Here is a 23,039-nt window from a genome sequence, read left to right as displayed (position 1 = left end):
CGTTCGTTCATCTAGCACAAAGGGAACGGTTTGCAGGAGAAAGTTTTACTCTGGTTTCTCAGTCTGTTTCCTAGTGCCGGTTTGAAGTTCCTGCAGTTTTCACTGTAAAATCGAGTTGGAGCTAGTACCTCCCCATATATATGTACTAACTGTAGTTTGCAAGTGAAAAGAAACTTTGTATTCCCAACAAGTTAGGTGAAGGACGGCTTTCACACACACTTATCTCTCAGACCTGAGCATGTGGAGAGACTTTCGTTCATCTAGCAAAATGGGAACGGGTTGCAGGTGAAATTTTACTCTGGTTTCTCAGTCTGTTTCCTAGTGCCGGTTTGAAATTCCTGCAGTTTTCACTGTAAAACCGATTTGGAGCTAGTACCTCCCCATATATATGTATGGAGTGGATTTTGCAAGTGAAAAGAAACTTTGTGTTCCCAACAAGCTAGGTGAAGGACGGCTTTTACACACACTTATCTCTCATAACTTAGCATGTGGAGAGACTTTCGTTCATCTAGCACAAAGGGAACGGGTTGCAGGAGAAACTTTTACTCTGGTGTCTCAGTCTGTTTCCTAGTGCCGGTTTGAAGTTCCTGCAGTTTTCACTGTAAAACCGAGTTGGAGCTAGTACGTCCCCTTATATATGTATGGAGTTGAGTTTGCAAGTGAAAAGAAACTTTGTGTTCCCAACAAGCTAGGTGAAGGAAGGCTTTCACACACACTTATCTCTCAGAACTCAGCATGTGGAGAGAAGTTTGTTCATCTAGCACAAAGGGAACGGGTTGCAGGAGAAACTTTTACTCTGGTTTCTCAGATTTTCCTAGTGTCGTTTTGATGTTCCTGCAGTTTTCACTGTAAAACCGAGTTGGAGCTTGTACCTCCCCATATATTTGTATGGAGTGGAGTTTGCAAGTGAAAATAAACTTTGTGTTCCCAAAAAGCTAGGTGAATGACGGCATTCACACACACTTGTCTCTCAGAACTGAGCATGTGGAGAGACGTTCGTTCATCTAACACAAAGGGAACGGGTTGCAGGAGAAACTTTTACTCTGGTTTCTCAGTCTGTTTCCTAGTGCCAGTTTGAAGTTCCTGCAGTTTTCACTGTAAAACCGAGTTGGAGCTAGTACCTCCCCATATATATGTATGGAGTGGAGTTTGCAAGTGAAAAGAAAGTTTGTGTTCCCAACAAGCTAGGTGAAGTACGGCTTTCACACACACTTATCTCTCAGAACTGAGCATGTGGAGAGACGTTCGTTCATCTTACATAAAGGGAACGGATTCAGGAGAAACTTTTACTCTGGTTTCTCAGTCTGTTTCCTAGTGCCGGTTTGAATTTCCTGCAGTTTTCACTGTAAAACCGAGTTGGAGCTAGTACCTCCCCATATATATGTATGGAGTGGAGTTTCCAAGTGAAAAGAATCTTTGTGTTCCCAACAAGCTAGTTGAAGGGCGGCTTTCACACACACTTATCTCTCAGAACTGAGCATGTGGAGAAACGTTCGTTCATCTAGCACAAAATGAACGGGATGCAGGAGAAACTTTTACTCTGGTATCTCAGTCTGTTTCCTAGTGCCAGTTTGAAGTTCCTGCAGTTTACACTGTAATACCGAGTTGGAGCTAGTACCTCCCCATATATATGTATGGAGTGGAGTTTGCAATTGAAAAGAATCTTTGTGTTCCCAACAAGCTAGGTGAAGGACGGCTTTCACAACACTTATCTCTCAGAACTGAGCATGTGGAGAGACGTTCGTTCATCTAGCACAAATGGAAAGGGTTGCAGGAGAAACTTTTACTCTGGTTTCTCAGTCTGTTTCCTAGTGCCGGTTTGAAGTTCCTGCAGTTTGCACTATAAAACCGAGTTGGAGCTAGTACCTCCCCATATATATGTATGCAGTGGAGTTTGCAAGTGAAAAGAAACTTTGTGTTCCCAACAAGCTAGGTGAAGGACGGCTTTCACAACACTTATCTCTCATAACTGAGCATGTGGAGAGACGTTCGTTCATCTAGCACAAAGGGAACGGGTTGCAGGAGAAACTTTTTCTCTGGTTTCTCAGTCTGTTTCCTAGTGCCGGTTTGAAGTTCCTGCATTTTTCACTGTAAAACCGAGTTGGAGCTAATACCTCCCCATATATATGTATGGAGTGGAGTTTGAAACTGAAAAGAAACTTTCTATTCCCAACAAGATAGGTGAAGGACGGCTTTCCCACACACTTATCTCTCAGAATTGAGCATGTGGAGAGACGTTCGTTCATCTAGCACAAAGTTAAAGGGTTGCAGGAGAAACTTTTACTCTGGTTTCTCAGTCTGTTTCCTAGTGCCGGTTTGAAGTTCCTGCAGTTTGCACTGTAAAACCGAGTTGGAGCTTGTACCTCCGAATATATATGTATGGACTGGAGTTTGCAAGTGAAAAGAAACTTTGTGTTCCCAACAAGATAGGTGAAGTACGGCTTTCACACACACTTATCTCTCAGAACTGAGCATGTGGAGAGACGTTCGTTCATCTAGAACATAGGGAACGGGTTGCAGGAGAAACTTTTACTCTGGTTTCTCAGTCTGTTTCCTAGTGTCGGTTTGAAGTTCCTGCAGTTTTCACTGTAAAAGCGTGTTGGAGCTTCTACCTCCCCATATATATGTAAGGAGTGGAGTTTGCAATTGAAAAGAATCTTTGGGTTCCCAACAAGCTAGGTGAAGGACGGCTTTCACACACACTTATCTCTCAGAATTGAGATTGTGGAGAGACGTTCGTTCATCTAGCACAAAGGGAACGGGTTGCAGGAGAAACTTTTACCTTGGTATCTCAGTCTGTTTCCTAGTGCCGGTTTGAAGTTCCTGCACTTTTCACTGTAAAAACGAGTTGGAGCTTGTACCTCCCCATATATATGTATGGAGTGGAGTTTGCAAGTGAAAAAAACATTGTGTTCCCAACAAGCTCGGTGAAGGACGGCTTTCACACACACTTATCTCTCAGAACTGAGCATGTGGAGAGACGTTCGTTCATCTAGCACAAAGGGAACGTGTTGCAGGAGAAACTTTTACTCTGGTTTCTCAGTTGTTTCCTAGTGCTGGTTTGAAGTTCCTGTAGTTTGCACTGTAAAACCGAGTTGGAGCTTGTACCTCTCCATATATATGTATGGACTGGTGTTTGCAAGTGAAAAGAAACTTTGTGTTCCCAACAAGCTAGGTGAAGGACGGCTTTCAACACACTTATCTCTCAGAACTGAGCATGTGTAGAGAAGTTCGTTCATCTAGCAAAAAGGAACGGTTTGCAGGAGAAACTTTTACTCTGGTTTCTCAGTCTGTTTCCTAGTGCCGGTTTGAAGTTCCTGCAGTTTTCAATGTAAAATCGAGTTGGAGCTAGTACCTCCCAATATATATGTATGGAGTGGAGTTTGCAAGTAAAAAGAAACTTTGTGTTCCCAACAAGCTATGTGAAGGAAGGCTTTCACAACACTTATCTCTCAGAACTGAGCATGTGGAGAGACGTTCGTTCATCTAGCACAAAGGGAACGGCTTGCAGGAAAAACTTTTACTCTGGTTTCTCAGTCTGATTCCTAGTGCCGGTTTGAAGTTCCTGCAGTTTGCACTATAAAACCGAGTTGGAGCTAGTACCTCCCCATATATATGTATGCAGTGGAGTTTGCAAGTGAAAAGAAACTTTGTGTTCCCAACAAGCTAGGTGAAGGACGGCTTTCACAACACTTATCTCTCAGATCTGAGCATGTGGAGAGACGTTCGTTCATCTAGCACAAAGGGAACGGGTTGCAGGAAAAACTTTTACTCTGGTTTCTCAGTCTGATTCCTAGTGCCGGTTTGAAGTTCCTGCAGTTTGCACTATAAAACCGAGTTGGAGCTAGTACCTCCCCATATATATGTGTGCAGTGGAGTTTGCAAGTGAAAAGAAACTTTGTGTTCCCAACAAGCTAGGGGAAGGACGGCTTTCACAACACTTATCTCTCAGAACTGAGCATGTGGAGAGACGTTCGTTCATCTAGCACAAAGGGAACGGGTTGCAGTAGAAACTATTACTCTGGTTTCTCAGTCTGTTTCCTAGTGCCGGTTTGAAGTTCCTGCAGTTTTCACTGTAAAACCGAGTTGGAGCTAATACCTCCCCATATATATGTATGGAGTGGATTTTGAAAGTGAAAAGAAACTTTGTTTTCCCAACAAGCTAGGTGAAGGACGGCTTTTACACACACTTATCTCTCAGAATTGAGCATGTGGAGAGACGTTCGTTCATCTAGCACAAAGTTAACGGGTTGCAGGAGAAACTTTTACTCTGGTTTCTCAGTCTGTTTCCTAGTGCCGGTTTGAAGTTCCTGCAGTTTGCTCTGTAAAACCGAGTTGGAGCTTGTACCTTCGAATATATATGTATGGACTGGAGTTTGCAAGTGAAAAGAAACTTTGTGTTCCCAACAAGCTAGGTGAAGTACGGCTTTCACACACACTTATCTCTCAGAACTGAGCATGTGGAGAGACGTTCGTTCATCTAGCACAAAGGGAACGGGTTGCAGGAGAATCTTTTACTCTGGTTTCTCAGTCTACATCCTAGTGCCGGTTTGAAGTTCCTGCAGTTTTCACTGTAAAACCGTCTTGGAGCTTGTACCTCCCCATATATATGTAAGGACTGGAGTTTGCAATTGAAAAGAAACTTTGGGTTCCCAACAAGCTAGGTGAAGGACGGCTTTCACACACACTTATCTCTCAGAATTGAGCATGTGGAGAGACGTTCGTTCATCTAGCACAAAGGGAACGGGTTGCAGGAGAAACTTTTACTCTGGTTTCTCAGTCTGTTTCCTAGTGCCGGTTTGAAGTTCCTGCACTTTTCACTGTAAAAACGAGTTGGAGCTTGTACCTCCCCATATATATATATGGAGTGGATTTTGCAAGTGAAAAAAACTTTTGTTCCCAACAAGCTAGGTGAAGGACGGCTTTCACACACACTTATCTCTCAGAAATTAGCATGTGGAGAGACGTTCGTTCATCTAGCACAAAGGGAACGTGTTGCAGGAGAAACTTTTACTCTGGTTCCTCAGTCTGTTTCCTAGTGCCGGTTTGAAGTTCCTGTAGTTTGCACTGTAAAACCGAGTTGGAGCTTGTACCTCTCCATATATATGTATGGACTGGAGTTTGCAAGTGAAAAGAAACTTTGTGTTCCCAACAAGCTAGGTGAAGGACGGCTTTCAACACTCTTATCTCTCAGAACTTAGCATGTATATAGAAGTTCGTTCATCTAGCAAAAAGGAACGGTTTGCAGGAGAAAATTTTACTCTGGTTTCTCAGTCTGTTTCCTAGTGCCTGTTTGAAGTTCCTGCAGTTTTCACTGTAAAACAGAGTTGGAGCTAGTACCTCCCCATATATATGTATGGAGTGGAGTTTGCATGTAAAAAGAAATTTTGTGTTCCCACCAAGCTATGTGAAGGAAGGCTTTCACACACACATATCTCTCAGAACTGAGCATGTGGAGAGACGTTCGTTCATCTAGCACACAAGGAACGGGTTGCAGGAAAAACTTTTACTCTGGTTTTTCAGTCTGTTTCCTAGTGCCGGTTTGAAGTTCCTGCAGTTTTCACTGTAAAACCGAGTTGGAGCTAGTACCTCCCCATATATATCTATAGAGTGGAGTTTGCAAGTGAAAAGAAGCTTTGTGTTCCCAACAAGCTAGGTGAAGGACGGCTTTCACACACACTTATCTCTCAGAACTGCGCATGTGGAGAGACGTTCGTTCATCTAGGACAAAGGGAACGGTTTGCAGGAGAAACTTTTACTCTGGTTTCTCAGTCTGTTTCCTAGTGCCGGTTTGAAGTTCCTGCAGTTTTCACTGTAAAACCGAGTTGGAGCTAGTACCTCCCCATATATATATATGGAGTGGGGTTAGCAAGTGAAAAGATACTTTGTGTTCCCAACAATCTAGGTGAAGGACGGCTTTCACACACACTTATCTCTCAGAACTGAGCATGTGGAGAGACGTTCGTTCATCTAGCACAAAGGGAACGGGTTGCAGGAGAAACTTTTACTCTGGTTTCTCAGTCTGTTTCCTAGTGCCGGTTTGAAGTTCCAGCAGTTTTCACTGTAAAACCGAGTTGGAGATAGTACCACCCCTTATATATGTATGGACTGGAGTTTGCAATTGAAAAGAAACTTTGTATTCCCAACAAGATAGCTGAAGGACGGCTTTCCCACACAATTATCTCTCACAACTGAGCATGTGGAGAGACGTTCGTTCATTTTGCACAAAGGGAACGGGTTGCAGGAGAAACTTTTACTCTGGTTTCTCAGTCTGTTTCCTAGTGCCTGTATGAAGTTCCTGCAGTTTGCACAGTAAAATCGAGTTGGAGCTATTACCTCCCCATATATATGTATGGAGTTGAGTTTGCAAGTGAAAAGAATCTTTGTGTTCCCAACAAGCTTGGTGAAGGACGGCTTTCACACACACTTATCTCTCAGAACTGAGCATGTGGAGTGACGTTCGTTCATCTAGCACAAAGGGAACGGGTTGCAGGAGAAACTTTTACTCTGGATTCTCAGTCTGTTTCCTAGTGCCGGTTTGAATTTCCTGCAGTTTTCACTGTAAAACCGATTTGGAGCTAGAACCTCCCCATATATATGTATGGAGTGGAGTTTGCAAGTGAAAAGAAACTTTGTGTTCCCAACAAGCTTGGTGAAGGACGGCTTTCACACACACTTATATCTCAGAACTGAGCATGTGGAGAGACGTTCGTTCATCTAGCACAAATGGAACGTGTTGCAGGAGAAACTTTTACTCTGGTTTCTCAGTCTGTTTCCTAGTGCCGGTTTGAAGTTCCTGCATTTTTCACTGTAAAACCGAGTTGGAGCTAGTACCTCCCCATATATATGTATGGATTGGAGTTTGCAAGTGAAAAGAAACTTTGTGTTCCCAACAAGCTAGGTGAAGGACGGCTTTCACACACACATATCTCTCAGAAATGAGCATGTGGAGAGACGTTCGTTCATCTAGCACAAATGGAACGGGTTGGAGGAGAAACTTTTACTCTGGTTTCTCAGTCTGTTTCCTAGTGCCGGTTAGGAGTTCCTGCAGTTTTCACTGTAAAACCGACTTGGAGCTAGTACCTCCCCATATATATGTATGGAGTGGAGTTTGCAAGTGAAAATAAACTTTGTGTTCCCAACAAGCTAGGTGAAAGACGGCTTTCACACACACTTATCTCTCAGAACTGAGCATGTGGAGAGACGTTCGTTCATCTAGCAAAATGGGAACGGGTTGCAGGAGAAACTATTACTCTGGTTTCTCAGTCTGTTTCCTAGTGCCGGTTTGAAGTTCCTGCAGTTTTCACTGTAAAACCGAGTTGGAGCTAGTACCTCCCCATATATATGTATGGAGTGGAGTTTGCAAGTGAAAAGAAACTTTGTGTTCCCAACAAGCTATGTGAAGGACGGCTTTCACACACACTTTTCTCTCAGAACTGAGCATGTGGAGAGACGTTCGTTCATCTAGAAAAATGGGAACGGGTGGCCGGAGAAACTATTACTCTGGTTTCTCAGTCTGTTTCCTAGTGCCGGTTTGAATTTCCTGCAGTTTTCACTGTAAAACCGAGTTGGAGCTAGTACCTCCCCATATATATGTATGGAGTGGAGTTTGCAAGTGAAAAGAAACTTTGTGTTCCCAACAAGCTAGGTGAAGGACGGCTTTCACACACAGTTATATCTCAGAACTGAGCATGTGGAGAGACTTTCGTTCATCTAGCACAAATGGAACGGGTTGCAGGAGAAACTTTTACTCTGGTTTCTCAGTCTGTTTACTAGTGCCGGTTTGAAGTTCCTGCAGTTTTCACTGTAAAACCGATTTGGAGCCTGCACCTCCCCATATATATATATGGAGTGGAGTATGCAAGTGAAAAGAAACTTTGTGTTCCCAACAAGCTAGGTGAAGGACGGCTTTCACACACACTTATCTCTCAGAACTGAGCATGTGGAGAGACGTTCGTTCATCTAGCACAATGGGAACGGGTTGCAGGAGAAACTTTTACTCTGGATTCTCAGTCTGCTTCCTAGTGCCGGTTTGAAGTTCCTGCAGTTTTCACTGTAAAACCGAGTTGGAGCTAATACCTCCCCATATATATGTATGGAGTGGAGTTTGCATGTGAAAAGAATCTTTGTGTTCCCAACAAGCTAGGTGAAGGACGGCTTTCACACACACTTATATCTCAGAAATGAGCATGTGGAGAGACGTTCGTTCATCTAGCACAAAGGGAACGGGTTGCAGTAGAAACTTTTACTCTGGTTTCTCAGTCTGTTTCCTAGTGCCGGTTTGAAGTTCCTGCAGTTTTCACTGTAAAACCGAGTTGGAGCTAGTAGCTCCCCATATATATGTATGGAGTGGAGTTTGCAAGTGAAAAGAAACTTTGTGTTCCCAGCAAGCTAGGTGAAGGACGGCTTTCACACACACTTATATCTCAGAACTGAGCATGTGGAGAGACGTTCGTTCATCTAGCACAAAGGGAACGGGTTGCAGGAGAAAGTTTTACTCTGATTTCTCAGTCTGTTTCCTAGTGCCGGTTTGATGTTCCTGCAGTTTTCACTGTAAAACCGAGTTGGAGCTTGTACCTCTCCATATATATGTATGGACTGGAGTTTGCAAGTGAAAAGAAACTTTGTGTTCCCAACAAGCTAGGTGAAGGACGGCTTTCAACACTCTTATCTCTCAGAACTTAGCATGTATATAGAAGTTCGTTCATCTAGCAAAAAGGAACGGTTTGCAGGAGAAAATTTTACTCTGGTTTCTCAGTCTGTTTCCTAGTGCCTGTTTGAAGTTCCTGCAGTTTTCACTGTAAAACAGAGTTGGAGCTAGTACCTCCCCATATATATGTATGGAGTGGAGTTTGCATGTAAAAAGAAATTTTGTGTTCCCACCAAGCTATGTGAAGGAAGGCTTTCACACACACATATCTCTCAGAACTGAGCATGTGGAGAGACGTTCGTTCATCTAGCACACAAGGAACGGGTTGCAGGAAAAACTTTTACTCTGGTTTTTCAGTCTGTTTCCTAGTGCCGGTTTGAAGTTCCTGCAGTTTTCACTGTAAAACCGAGTTGGAGCTAGTACCTCCCCATATATATCTATAGAGTGGAGTTTGCAAGTGAAAAGAAGCTTTGTGTTCCCAACAAGCTAGGTGAAGGACGGCTTTCACACACACTTATCTCTCAGAACTGCGCATGTGGAGAGACGTTCGTTCATCTAGGACAAAGGGAACGGTTTGCAGGAGAAACTTTTACTCTGGTTTCTCAGTCTGTTTCCTAGTGCCGGTTTGAAGTTCCTGCAGTTTTCACTGTAAAACCGAGTTGGAGCTAGTACCTCCCCATATATATATATGGAGTGGGGTTAGCAAGTGAAAAGATACTTTGTGTTCCCAACAATCTAGGTGAAGGACGGCTTTCACACACACTTATCTCTCAGAACTGAGCATGTGGAGAGACGTTCGTTCATCTAGCACAAAGGGAACGGGTTGCAGGAGAAACTTTTACTCTGGTTTCTCAGTCTGTTTCCTAGTGCCGGTTTGAAGTTCCAGCAGTTTTCACTGTAAAACCGAGTTGGAGATAGTACCACCCCTTATATATGTATGGACTGGAGTTTGCAATTGAAAAGAAACTTTGTATTCCCAACAAGATAGCTGAAGGACGGCTTTCCCACACAATTATCTCTCACAACTGAGCATGTGGAGAGACGTTCGTTCATTTTGCACAAAGGGAACGGGTTGCAGGAGAAACTTTTACTCTGGTTTCTCAGTCTGTTTCCTAGTGCCTGTATGAAGTTCCTGCAGTTTGCACAGTAAAATCGAGTTGGAGCTATTACCTCCCCATATATATGTATGGAGTTGAGTTTGCAAGTGAAAAGAATCTTTGTGTTCCCAACAAGCTTGGTGAAGGACGGCTTTCACACACACTTATCTCTCAGAACTGAGCATGTGGAGTGACGTTCGTTCATCTAGCACAAAGGGAACGGGTTGCAGGAGAAACTTTTACTCTGGATTCTCAGTCTGTTTCCTAGTGCCGGTTTGAATTTCCTGCAGTTTTCACTGTAAAACCGATTTGGAGCTAGAACCTCCCCATATATATGTATGGAGTGGAGTTTGCAAGTGAAAAGAAACTTTGTGTTCCCAACAAGCTTGGTGAAGGACGGCTTTCACACACACTTATATCTCAGAACTGAGCATGTGGAGAGACGTTCGTTCATCTAGCACAAATGGAACGTGTTGCAGGAGAAACTTTTACTCTGGTTTCTCAGTCTGTTTCCTAGTGCCGGTTTGAAGTTCCTGCATTTTTCACTGTAAAACCGAGTTGGAGCTAGTACCTCCCCATATATATGTATGGATTGGAGTTTGCAAGTGAAAAGAAACTTTGTGTTCCCAACAAGCTAGGTGAAGGACGGCTTTCACACACACATATCTCTCAGAAATGAGCATGTGGAGAGACGTTCGTTCATCTAGCACAAATGGAACGGGTTGGAGGAGAAACTTTTACTCTGGTTTCTCAGTCTGTTTCCTAGTGCCGGTTAGGAGTTCCTGCAGTTTTCACTGTAAAACCGACTTGGAGCTAGTACCTCCCCATATATATGTATGGAGTGGAGTTTGCAAGTGAAAATAAACTTTGTGTTCCCAACAAGCTAGGTGAAAGACGGCTTTCACACACACTTATCTCTCAGAACTGAGCATGTGGAGAGACGTTCGTTCATCTAGCAAAATGGGAACGGGTTGCAGGAGAAACTATTACTCTGGTTTCTCAGTCTGTTTCCTAGTGCCGGTTTGAAGTTCCTGCAGTTTTCACTGTAAAACCGAGTTGGAGCTAGTACCTCCCCATATATATGTATGGAGTGGAGTTTGCAAGTGAAAAGAAACTTTGTGTTCCCAACAAGCTATGTGAAGGACGGCTTTCACACACACTTTTCTCTCAGAACTGAGCATGTGGAGAGACGTTCGTTCATCTAGAAAAATGGGAACGGGTGGCCGGAGAAACTATTACTCTGGTTTCTCAGTCTGTTTCCTAGTGCCGGTTTGAATTTCCTGCAGTTTTCACTGTAAAACCGAGTTGGAGCTAGTACCTCCCCATATATATGTATGGAGTGGAGTTTGCAAGTGAAAAGAAACTTTGTGTTCCCAACAAGCTAGGTGAAGGACGGCTTTCACACACAGTTATATCTCAGAACTGAGCATGTGGAGAGACTTTCGTTCATCTAGCACAAATGGAACGGGTTGCAGGAGAAACTTTTACTCTGGTTTCTCAGTCTGTTTACTAGTGCCGGTTTGAAGTTCCTGCAGTTTTCACTGTAAAACCGATTTGGAGCCTGCACCTCCCCATATATATATATGGAGTGGAGTATGCAAGTGAAAAGAAACTTTGTGTTCCCAACAAGCTAGGTGAAGGACGGCTTTCACACACACTTATCTCTCAGAACTGAGCATGTGGAGAGACGTTCGTTCATCTAGCACAATGGGAACGGGTTGCAGGAGAAACTTTTACTCTGGATTCTCAGTCTGCTTCCTAGTGCCGGTTTGAAGTTCCTGCAGTTTTCACTGTAAAACCGAGTTGGAGCTAATACCTCCCCATATATATGTATGGAGTGGAGTTTGCATGTGAAAAGAATCTTTGTGTTCCCAACAAGCTAGGTGAAGGACGGCTTTCACACACACTTATATCTCAGAAATGAGCATGTGGAGAGACGTTCGTTCATCTAGCACAAAGGGAACGGGTTGCAGTAGAAACTTTTACTCTGGTTTCTCAGTCTGTTTCCTAGTGCCGGTTTGAAGTTCCTGCAGTTTTCACTGTAAAACCGAGTTGGAGCTAGTAGCTCCCCATATATATGTATGGAGTGGAGTTTGCAAGTGAAAAGAAACTTTGTGTTCCCAGCAAGCTAGGTGAAGGACGGCTTTCACACACACTTATATCTCAGAACTGAGCATGTGGAGAGACGTTCGTTCATCTAGCACAAAGGGAACGGGTTGCAGGAGAAAGTTTTACTCTGATTTCTCAGTCTGTTTCCTAGTGCCGGTTTGATGTTCCTGCAGTTTTCACTGTAAAAGCAAGTTGGAGCTTGTACCTCCCCATATATATGTATGGAGTGGAGTTTGCAAGTGAAAAGAAACTTTGTTTTCCCAACAAGCTATGTGAAGGACGGCTTTCACACACACATATCTCTCAGAAATGAGCATGTGGAGAGACGTTCGTTCATCTAGCACAAAGGGAATGGGTTGCAGGAGAAACTTTACTCTGGTTTCTCAGTCGGTTTCCTAGTGCCGGTTTAAAGTTCCTGCAGTTTGCACTGTAAAACCGAGTTGGAGCTAGTACATCCCCATATATATGTATGGAGTGGAGTTTGCAAATGAAAAGAAACTTTGTGTTCCCAACAAGTTAGGTGAAGGACGGCATTCACACAGACATATCTCTCAGAAATGAGCATGTGGAGAGACGTTCTTTCATCTAGCACAAAGGGAACGGGTTGCAGGAGAAACTTTTACTCTGGTTTCTCAGTCTGTTTCCTAGTGCCGGTTTGAAGTTCCTGCAGTTTTCTCTGTAAAACCGAGTTGGAGCTAGTACCTCCCCATATATATGTATGGAGTGGAGTTTGCAAGTGAAAAGAAACTTTGTGTTCCCAACAATCTATGTGAAGGACGGCTTTCACACACACTTTTCTCTCAGAACTGAGCATGTGGAGAGACGTTCGTTCATCTAGAAAAATGGGAACGGGTGGCCGGAGAAACTATTACTCTGGTTTCTCAGTCTGTTTCCTAGTGCCGGTTTGAATTTCCTGCAGTTTTCACTGTAAAACCGAGTTGGAGCTAGTACCTCCCCATATATATGTATGGAGTGGAGTTTGCAAGTGAAAAGAAACTTTGTGTTCCCAACAAGCTAGGTGAAGGACGGCTTTCACACACACTTATATCTCAGAACTGAGCATGTGGAGAGACGTTCGTTCATCTAGCACAATGGGAACGGGTTGCAGGAGAAACTTTTACTCTGGTTTCTCAGTCTGTTTCCTAGTGCCGGTTTGAAGTTCTGCAGTTTTCACTGTAAAACCGAGTTGGAGCTAATACCTCCCCATATATATGTATGGAGTGGAGTTTGCATGTGAAAAGAATCTTTGTGTTCCTAACAAGCTAGGTGAAGGACGGCTTTCACACACACTTATATCTCAGAAATGAGCATGTGGAGAGACGTTCGTTCATCTAGCACAAAGGGAACGGGTTGCAGTAGAAACTTTTACTCTGGTTTCTCAGTCTGTTTCCTAGTGCCGGTTTGAAGTTCCTGCAGTTTTCACTGTAAAACCGAGTTGGAGCTAGTAGCTCCCCATATATATGTATGGAGTGGAGTTTGCAAGTGAAAAGAAACTTTGTGTTCCCAACAAGCTAGGTGAAGGACGGCTTTCACACACACTTATCTCTCAGAACTGAGCATGTGGAGAGAAGTTCGTTCATGTAGCACAAAGGGAACGGGTTGCAGGAGAAACTTTTACTCTGATTTCTCAGTCTGTTTCCTAGTGCCGGTTTGATGTTCCTGAAGTTTTCACTGTAAAAGCGAGTTGGAGCTTGTACCTCCCCATATACATGTATGGAGTGGAGTTTGCAAGTGAAAAGAAACTTTGTGTTCCCAACAAGCTATGTGAAGGACGGCTTTCACACACACATATCTCTCAGAAATTAGCATGTGGCGAGACCTTCGTTCATCTAGCACAAAGGGAATGGTTTGCAGGAGAAACTTTACTCTGGTTTCTCAGTCGGTTTCCTAGTGCCGGTTTGAAGTTCCTGCAGTTTGCACTGTAAAACCGAGTTGGAGCTAGTACATCCCCATATATATGTATGGAGTGGAGTTTGCAATTGAAAAGAAACTTTGTGTTCCCAACAAGCGAGGTGAAGGACGGCTTTCACACACACTTATCTCTCAGAACTGAGCATGTGGAGAGACGTTCATTCATGTAGCAAAAATGGAACGGGTAACAGGAGAAACTTTTACTCTGGTTTCTCATCTGTTTCCTAGTGCCGGTTTGATGTTCCTGCCGTTTTCACTGTAAAACCGATTTGGAGCTTGTACCTCCAAATATATATGTATGGAGTGGAGTTTGCAAATGAAAAGAAACTTTGTGTTCCCAACAAGTTAGTTGAAGGACGGCATTCACACACACATATCTCTCAGAAATGAGCATGTGGAGAGACTTTCGTTCATCTAGCACAAAGGGAACGGGTTGCAGGAGAAACTTTTTCTCTGGTTTCTCAGTCTGTTTCCTAGTGCCGGTTTGAAGTTCCTGCAGTTTGCACTGTAAAAACGAGTTGGAGCTAGTACATCCCCATATATATGTATAGAGTGGAGTTTGCAATTGAAAAGAAACTTTGTGTTCCCAACAAGCGAGGTGAAGGACGGCTTTCACACACACTTATCTCTCAGAACTGAGCATGTGGAAAGACGTTCGTTCATCTAGTAAAAAGGGAACGGGTAGCAGGAGAAACTATTACTCTGGTTTCTCAGTCTGTTTCCTAGTGCCGGTTTAAAGTGAATGCAGTTTGCACTGTAAAACAGAGTTGGAGCTAGTACATCCCCATATATATGTATGGAGTGGAGTTTGCAATTGAAAAGAAACTTTGTGTTCCCAACAAGCTAGGTGAAGCACGGCTTTCACACACACTTATATCTCAGAATTGAGCATGTGGAGAGACTTTCGTTCATCTAGCACAAAGGGAACGGGTTGCAGTAGAAACTTTTACTCTGGTTTCTCAGTCTTTTTCCTAGTGCCGGTTTGAAGTTCCTGCAGTTTTCACTGTAAAACCGAGTTGGAGATAGTACCTCACCATATATATGTATGGAGTGGAGTTTGCAAGTGAAAAGGAACTTTGTGTTCCCAACAAGCTGGGTGAAGGACGGCTTTCACACTCACTTATCTCTCAGAACTGAGCATGTGGAGAGACGTACATTCATCTAGCACAAATGGAACGGGTTGCAAGAGAAAGATTTTTTCTTGTTTCTCAGTCTGTTTCCTAGTGCCGGTTTGAAGTACCTGCATTTTTCACTGTAAAACCGAGTTGGAGCTAGTACCTCCCCATATATATGTATGGATTGGAGTTTGCAATGAAAAGAAACTTTGTGTTCCCAACAAGCTAGGTGAAGGACGGCTTTCACACACACTTATCTCTCAGAACTGAGCATGTGGAGAGACGTTCGTTCATCTAGCAAAAAGGGAACGGATTGCAGGAGAAACTTTTACTCTGGTTTCTCAGTCTGTTTCCTAATGCCGGTTTGAAGTACCTGCAGTTTTCACTGTAAAACCGATTTGGAGCTAGTACCTCCCCATATATATGTATGGAGTGGAGATTGCAAGTGAAAAGAATCTTTGTGTTCCCTACAAGCTAGGTGAAGGAAGGCTTTCACACACACTTGTCTCTCAGAACTGAGCATGTGGAGAGACGTTCGTTCATCTAGCACAAAAGGAAAGGGTTGCAGGAGAAACTTTTACTCTGGTTTCTCAGCCTGTTTCCTAGTGCCGGTTTGAAGTTCCTGCAGTTTGCACTGTAAAACCGAGTTGGAGGTAGCACCTCCCCATATATATGAATGGAGTGGAGTGTGCAAGTGAAAAGAAACTTTGTGTTCCCAACAAGCTAGGTGAAGAACGGCTTTCACACACACTTCTCTCTCAGAACTGAGCATGTGGAGAGATGTTCGTTCATCTAGCACAAAGGGAACGGGTTGCAGGAGAAACTTTTACTCTGGTTTCTCAGTCTGTTTCCTAGTGCCGGTTTGAAGTTCCTGCAGTTTTCACTGTAAAACCGAGTTGGCGCTAGCACCTCCCCATATTTATGTATGGAGTGGAGTTTGCAAGTGAAAAGAAACTTTGTGTTCCCAACAAGCTAGGTGAAGGACGGCTTACACACACACTTCTCTCTCAGAACTGAGCATGTGGAGAGACGTTCGTTCATCTAGCACAAAAGGAACGGGTTGCAGGAGAAAATTTTACTCTGGTTTCTCAGTCTGTTTACTAGTGCCGGTTTGAAGTTCCTGCAGTTTTCACTGTAAAACCGAGTTGGAGCTAGTACCTCCCCATATATATGTATGGAGTGGAGTTTGCAAGTGAAAAGAAACTTTGTGTTCCCAACAAGCTAGGTGAAGGACGGCTTTCACACACACTTATCTCTCAGAACTCAGCATGTGGAGAGACTTTCGTTCATCTAACACAAAGGGAACGGGTTGCAGGGGAAACTTTTACTCTGGTTTCTCAGTTTCCAAGAGCCGGTTTGAAGTTCCTGCAGTTTGCACTGTAAAACCGAGTTGGAGCTAGTACCTCCCCATATATATGTATGGAGTGGAGTTTGCAAGTGAAAAGAAACTTTGTGTTCCCAACAAGCTAGGTGAAGGACGGCTTTCACACAAACATATCCCTCAGAACTGAGCATGTGAAGAGACGTTCGTTCATCTAGCACAAAGGGAACGGGTTGCAGGAGAAACTTTTACTCTGGTTTCTCAGTCTGTTTCCTAGTGCCGGTTTGAATTTCCTGCATTTTTCACTGTAAAACCGAGTTGGAGCTAGTACCTCCCCATATATATTTATTGAGTGGAGTTTGCAAGTGAAAAGAAACTTTGTGTTCCCAACAAGCTAGGTGAAGTACGGATTTCACACACACTTCTCTCTCAGAACTGAGCATGTGGATAGACGTTCGTTCATCTAGAACAAAGGGAACGGGTTGCAGGAGAAACTTTTACTCTGGTTTCTCAGTCTGTTTCCTAGTGCCGGTTTGAAGTTCCTGTATGTTTCACTGTAAAACCGAGTTGGAGCTAGTACCTCCCCATATATATGTATGTAGTGGAGTTTGCAAGTGAAAAGAAACTTTGTGTTCCCAACAAGCTAGGTGAAGGACGGCTTTCACACACACTTATCTCTCAGAACTGAGCATGTGGAGAGACGTTCGTTCATCTAGCACAAAGGGAACGGGTTGCAGGAGAAACTTTTACTCTGGTTTCTCAGTCTGTTTCCTAGTGCCGGGTTGAAGTTCCTGCAGTTTTCACTGTAAAACCGAGTTGGAGTTAGTTCCTCCCCATATATATGTATGGAGTGGAATTTGCAATTGAAAAGAATCTTTGTGTTCCCTACAGGCTAGGTGAAGAACGGCTTTCACACACACTTATCTCTCAGAAATGAGCATGTGGAGAGACGTTCGTTCATCTAGCACAAAGGGAACGGGTTGCACGAGAAACTTTTACTCTGGATTCTCAGTTTGTTTCCTAGTGCCGGTTTGAAGTACCTGCAGTTTTCACTGTAAAACCGAGTTTGAGCTAGTACCTCCCCATATATATGTATGGAGTGGAGTTTGCAAGTGGAAAGAAATTTTGTGTTCCCAACAAGCTAGGTTAAAGACGGCTTTCACACACACTTATCTCTCAGAACTGAGCATGTGGAGAGACGTTCGTTCATCTAGCACAAAGGGAAAGGGTTGCAGGAGAAACTTTTACTCTGGTTTCTCAGCCTGTTTCCTAGTGCCGGTTTGAAGTTCCTGCAGTTTGCACTTTAAAACCGAGTTGGAAGTAGCACATCCCCATATATATGTATGGAGTGGAGTTTGCAAGTGAAAAGAAACTTTGTGTTCCCAACAAGCTAGGTGAAGGACGGCTTTCACACACACTTCTCTCTCAGAACTGAGCATGTGGAGAGATGTTCGTTCATCTAGCACAAAGGGAACGGGTTGCAGGAGAAACTTTTACTCTGGTTTCTCAGTCTGTTTCCTAGTGCCTTTTTGAAGTTCCTGCAGTTTTCACTGTAAAACCGAGTTGGCGCTAGCACCTCCCCATATTTATGTATGGGGTGGAGTTTGCAAGTGAAAAGAAACTTTGTGTTCCCAACAAGCTAGGTGAAGGACGGCTTTCACACACACTTCTCTCTCAGAACTGAGCATGTGGAGAGACGTTCGTTCATCTAGCACAAAGGGAACGGGTTGCAGGAGAAACTTTTACTCTGGTTTCTCAGTCTGTTTACTAGTGCCGGTTTGAAGTTCCTGCAGTTTTCACTGTAAACCCGAGTTGGTGCTAGTACCTCCCCATATATATGTATGGAGTGGAGTTTGCAGGTGAAAAGAAACTTTGTGTTCCCAACAAGCTAGTTGAAGTACGGCTTTCACACATAATTATCTCTCAGAACTAAGCATGTGGAGAGACGTTCGTTCATCTAACACAAAGGGAAAGGGTTGCAGGAGAAACTTTTACTCTGGTTTCTCAGTCTGTTTCCTAGTGCCGATTTGAAGTTCCTGCAGTTTGCACTGTAAAACCGAGTTGGAGCTAGTACCTCCCCATATATATGTATGGAGTGGAGTTTGCAAGTGAAAAGAAACTTTGTGTTCCCAACAAGCTATGTGAAGGACGGCTTTCACACACACATATCTCTCAGAACTGAGCATGTGAAGAGACGTTCGTTCATCTAGCACAAAGGGAACGGGTTGCAGGAGAAACTTTTACTCTGGTTTCTCAGTCTGTTTCCTAGTGCCGGTTTGAAGTTCCTGCAGTTTTCACTGTAAAACCGAGTTGGAGCTAGTACCTCCCCATATATATGTATGGAGTGGAGTTAGCAAGTGAAAAGAAACTTTGTGTTCCCAACATGCTAGGTGAAGGACGGCTTTCACACACACTTCTCTCTCAGAACTGAGCATGTGGAGAGACGTTCGTTCATCTAACACAAAGGGAACGGGTTGCAGGAGAAACTTTTACTCTGGTCTCTCAGTCTGTTTCCTAGTGCCGGTTTGAAGTTCCTGCAGTTTTCACTGTAAAAACGAGTTGGAGATTGTACCTCCCCATATATATGTATGGAGTGGAGTTTGCAAGTGAAAAGAAACTTTGTGTTCCCAACAAGCTAGGTGAAGTACGGCTTTCACACACACTTCTCTCTCAGAACTGAGCATGTGGAGAGACGTTCGTTCATCTAGCACAAAGGGAACTGGTTGCAGGAGAAACTTTTACTCTGGTTTCTCAGTCTGTTTCCTAGTGCCGGTTTGAAGTTCCTGCATTTTTCACTGTAAAACCGAGTTGGAGCTAGTACCTCCCCATATATATGTATGGAGTGGAGTTTGCAAGTGAAAAGAAACTTTGTGTTCCCAACAAGCTAGGTGAAGGACGGCTTTCACACACACTTTTCTCTCAGAACTGAGCATGTGGAGAGACGTTCGTTCATCTAGCGCAAAGGGAACGGGTTGCAGGGAAACTTTTACTCTGGTTTCTCAGTCTGTTTCCTAGTGCCGGTTTGAAGATCCTGCAGTTTTCACTGTAAAACCGAGTTGGAGCTAGTACCTCCCCATATATATGTATGGAATGGAGTTTGAAAGTGAAAAGAAACTTTGTGTTCCCAACAAGCTAGGTGAAGGACGGCTTTCACACACACTTCTCTCTCAGAACTAAGCATGTGGAGATACGTTCGTTCATCTAGCACAAAGGGAACGGGTTGCAGGAGAAACTTTTACTCTGGTTTCTCAGTCTGTTTCCTAGTGCCGTGTTGAAGTTCCTGCAGTTTTCACTGTAAAACCGAGTTGGAGCTAGTTCCTCCCCATATATATGTATGGAGTGGTGTTTGCAAGTGAAAAGAAACTTTGTGTTCCCAACAAGCTAGGTGAAGGACGGCTTTGACACACACTTATCTCTCAGAACTGAGCATGTGGAGAGACGTTCGTTCATCTAGCACAAAGGGAACGGGTTGCAGGAGAAACTTTTACTCTGGTTTCTCAGTCTGTTTCCTAGTGCCGGTTTGAAGTTCCTGCAATTTTCACTGTAAAACCGAGTTGGAGCTAGTACCTCCCCATATAAATGTATGGAGTGGAGTTTGCAAGTGAAAAGAAAGTTTGTGTTCCCAACAAGCTAGGTGAAGTATGGCTTTCACACACAAGTATCTTTCAAACTGAGCATGTGGAGAGACGTTCGTTCATCTAGCACAAAGGAACGGGTTGCAGGAGAAAATTTTACTCTGGTTTCTCAGTCTGTTTCCTAGTGCCGGTTTGAATTTCCTGCAGTTTTCACTGTAAAACCGAGTTGGAGCTCGTACCTCCCCATATATATGTATGAAGTGGGGTTTGCAATTGAAAAGAAACTTTGTGTTCCCAACAACCTCGGTGAAGGACGGCTTTCACACACAGTTATCTCTCAGAACTGAGCATGTGGAGAGACGTTCGTTCATCTAGCACAATGGGAACGGGTTGCAGGGGAAACTTTTACTCTGGTTTCTCAGTCTGTTTCCTAGTGCCGGTTTGAAGTTCCTGCCGTTTTCACTGTAAAACCGAGTTGGTGCTAGTACCACCCCATATATATGTATGGAGTGGAGTTTGCAATTGAAAAGAATCTCTGTGTTCCCAACAAGCTAGGTGAAGGACGGCTTTCACACACACTTATCTCTCAGAACTGAGCATGTGGAGAGACGTTCGTTCATCTAGCACAAAGGGAACGGGTTGCAGGAGAAACTTTTACTCTGGTTTCTCAGTCTGTTCCCTAGTGCCGGTTTGAAGTTCCTGCAGTTTTCACTGTAAAACCGAGTTGGCGCTAGCACCTCCCCATATTTATGTATGGAATGGAGTTTCCAAGTGAAAAGAAACTTTGTGTTCCCAACAAGCTGGGTGAAGGACGGCTTTCACACACACTTCTCTCTCAGAACTGAGCATGTGGAGAGACGTTCGTTCATCTAGCACAAATGGAACGGGTTGCAGGAGAAACTTTTACTCTGGTTTCTCAGTCTGTTTCCTAGTGCCGGTTTGAAGTTCCTGCAGTTTTCACTGTAAAACCAAGTTGGAGCTAGAACCTCCCCATATATATTTATGGAGTGGAGTTTGCAAATGAAAAGCAACTTTGTGTTCCCAACAAGCTAGGTGAAGGACGGCTTTCACACACACTTATCTCTCAGAACTCAGCATGTGGAGAGACTTTCGTTCATCTAACACAAAGGGAACGGGTTGCAGGAGAAACTTTTACTCTGGTTTCTCAGTCTGTTTCCTAGTGCCGGTTTGAAGTTCCTGCAGTTTTCACTCTAAAACCAAGTTGGAGCTAGAACCTCCCCATATATATTTATGGAGTGGAGTTTGCAAATGAAAAGCAACTTTGTGTTCCGAACAAGCTAGGTGAAGCACGGCTTTCACACACACTTCTCTCTCAGAACTTAGCATGTGGAGAGACGTTCGTTCATCTAGCACAAAGGGAACGGGTTGCAGGAGAAACTTTTACTCTGGTTTCTCAGTCTGTTTCCTAGTGCCGGTTTGAAGTTCCTGCAGTTTTCACTGTAAAAACGAGTTGGAGCTTGTATCTCCCCATATATATGTATGGAGTGGAGTTTGCAAGTGAAAAGAAACTTTGTGTTCCCAAAAAGCTAGGTGAAGTACGGCTTTCACACACAATTCTCTCTCAGAACTGAGCATGTGGATAGACGTTCGTTCATCTAGCACAAAGGGAACGGGTTGCAGGAGAAACTTTTACTCTGGTTTCTCAGTCTGTTTCCTAGTGCCGGTTTGAAGTTCCTGCAGTTTTCACTGTAAAAACGAGTTGGAGCTAGTACCTCCCCATATATATGTATGGAGTGGGGTTTGCAAGTGAAAAGAAACTTTGTGTTCCCAACAAGCTAGTTGAAGGACGGCTTTCACACACACTTATCTCTCAGAACTGAGCATGTGGAGAGACGTTCGTTCATCTAGCACAATGGGAACGGGTTGCAGGGGAAACTTTTACTCTGGTTTCTCAGTCTGTTTCCTAGTGCCGGTTTGAAGTTCCTGCAGTTTTCACTGTAAAACCGAGTTGGAGCTAGTACCACCCTATATATATGTATGGAGTGGAGTTTGCAATTAAAAAGAAACTTTGTGTTCCCAACAAGCTAGGTGAAGGACGGCTTTCACACACACTTATCTCTCAGAACTGAGCATGTGGAGAGACGTTCGTTCATCTAGCACAAAGGGAACGGGTTGCAGGAGAAACTTTTACTCTGGTTTCTCAGTCTGTTTCCTAGTGCCGGTTTGAAGTTCCTGCAGTTTTCACTGTAAAACCGAGTTGGAGCTAGAACCTCCCCATATATATGTATGGATTGGAGTTTGCAATTGAAAAGAAACTTTGTGTTCCCAACAAACTAGGTGAAGGACGGCTTTCACACACACTTATCTCTCAGAACTGAGCATGTGGAGAGACGTTCGTTCATCTAACACAAAGGGAACGGGTTGCAGGAGAAACTTTTACTCTGGTTTCTCAGTCTGTTTCCTAGTGCCGGTTTGAATTTCCTGCAATTTTCACTGTAAAACCGAGTTGGAGCTAATACCTCCCCATATAAAAATATTGAGTGGATTTTGCAAGTGTAAAGAAACTTTGTGTTCCCAACAAGCTAGGTGAAGCACGGCTTTCACACACACGTATCTCTCAGAACTGAGCATGTGGAGAGACTTTCGTGCATCTAGCACAAAGGGAACGGGTTGCAGGAGAAAGTTTTACTCTGGTTTCTCAGTCTGTTTCCTAGTGCCGGTTTGAATTTCCTGCAGTTTTCACTGTAATACCGAGTTGGAACTAGTACCGACCCATATATATGTATAAAGTGGAGATTGCATGTGAAAAGGAACTTTGTGTTCCCAAAAAGCTAGTTGAAGGACGGCTATCACACACACTTATCTCTCAGAACTGAGCATGTGGAGAGACGTTCGTTCATCTAGCACAAATGGAACGTGTTGCAGGAGAAAGTTTTACTCTGGTTTCTCAGTCTGTTTCCTAGTGCCGGGTTGAAGTTCCTGCAGTTTTCACTGTAAAACCGAGTTGGAGCTAGTACTTCCCCATATATATGTATGGAGTGGAGTTTGCAAGAAAAAAGAAATTTTGTGTTCCCAACAAGCAAGGTGAAGGACGGATTTCACACACACTTTTCTCTCAGAACTGAGCATGTGGAGAGACGTTCGTTCATATAGCACAAGGGGAACTGGATGCAGGGGAAACTTTTCTCTGGTTTCTCAGTCTGTTTCCTAGTGCCGGTTTGAAGTTCCTGCATTTTTCACTGTAAAACCGAGTTGGAGCTAGTACCTCCCCATATATATGTATGGAGTGGAGTTTGCAAT

The sequence above is a fragment of the Camelus bactrianus genome, chromosome 8 (genome assembly GCF_048773025.1).
Source record: "Camelus bactrianus isolate YW-2024 breed Bactrian camel chromosome 8, ASM4877302v1, whole genome shotgun sequence".
NCBI lineage: Eukaryota > Metazoa > Chordata > Mammalia > Artiodactyla > Camelidae > Camelus > Camelus bactrianus.
The sequence above is the reverse complement of the archived record's forward strand: the minus strand, read 5'-3'. Positions refer to the sequence as shown.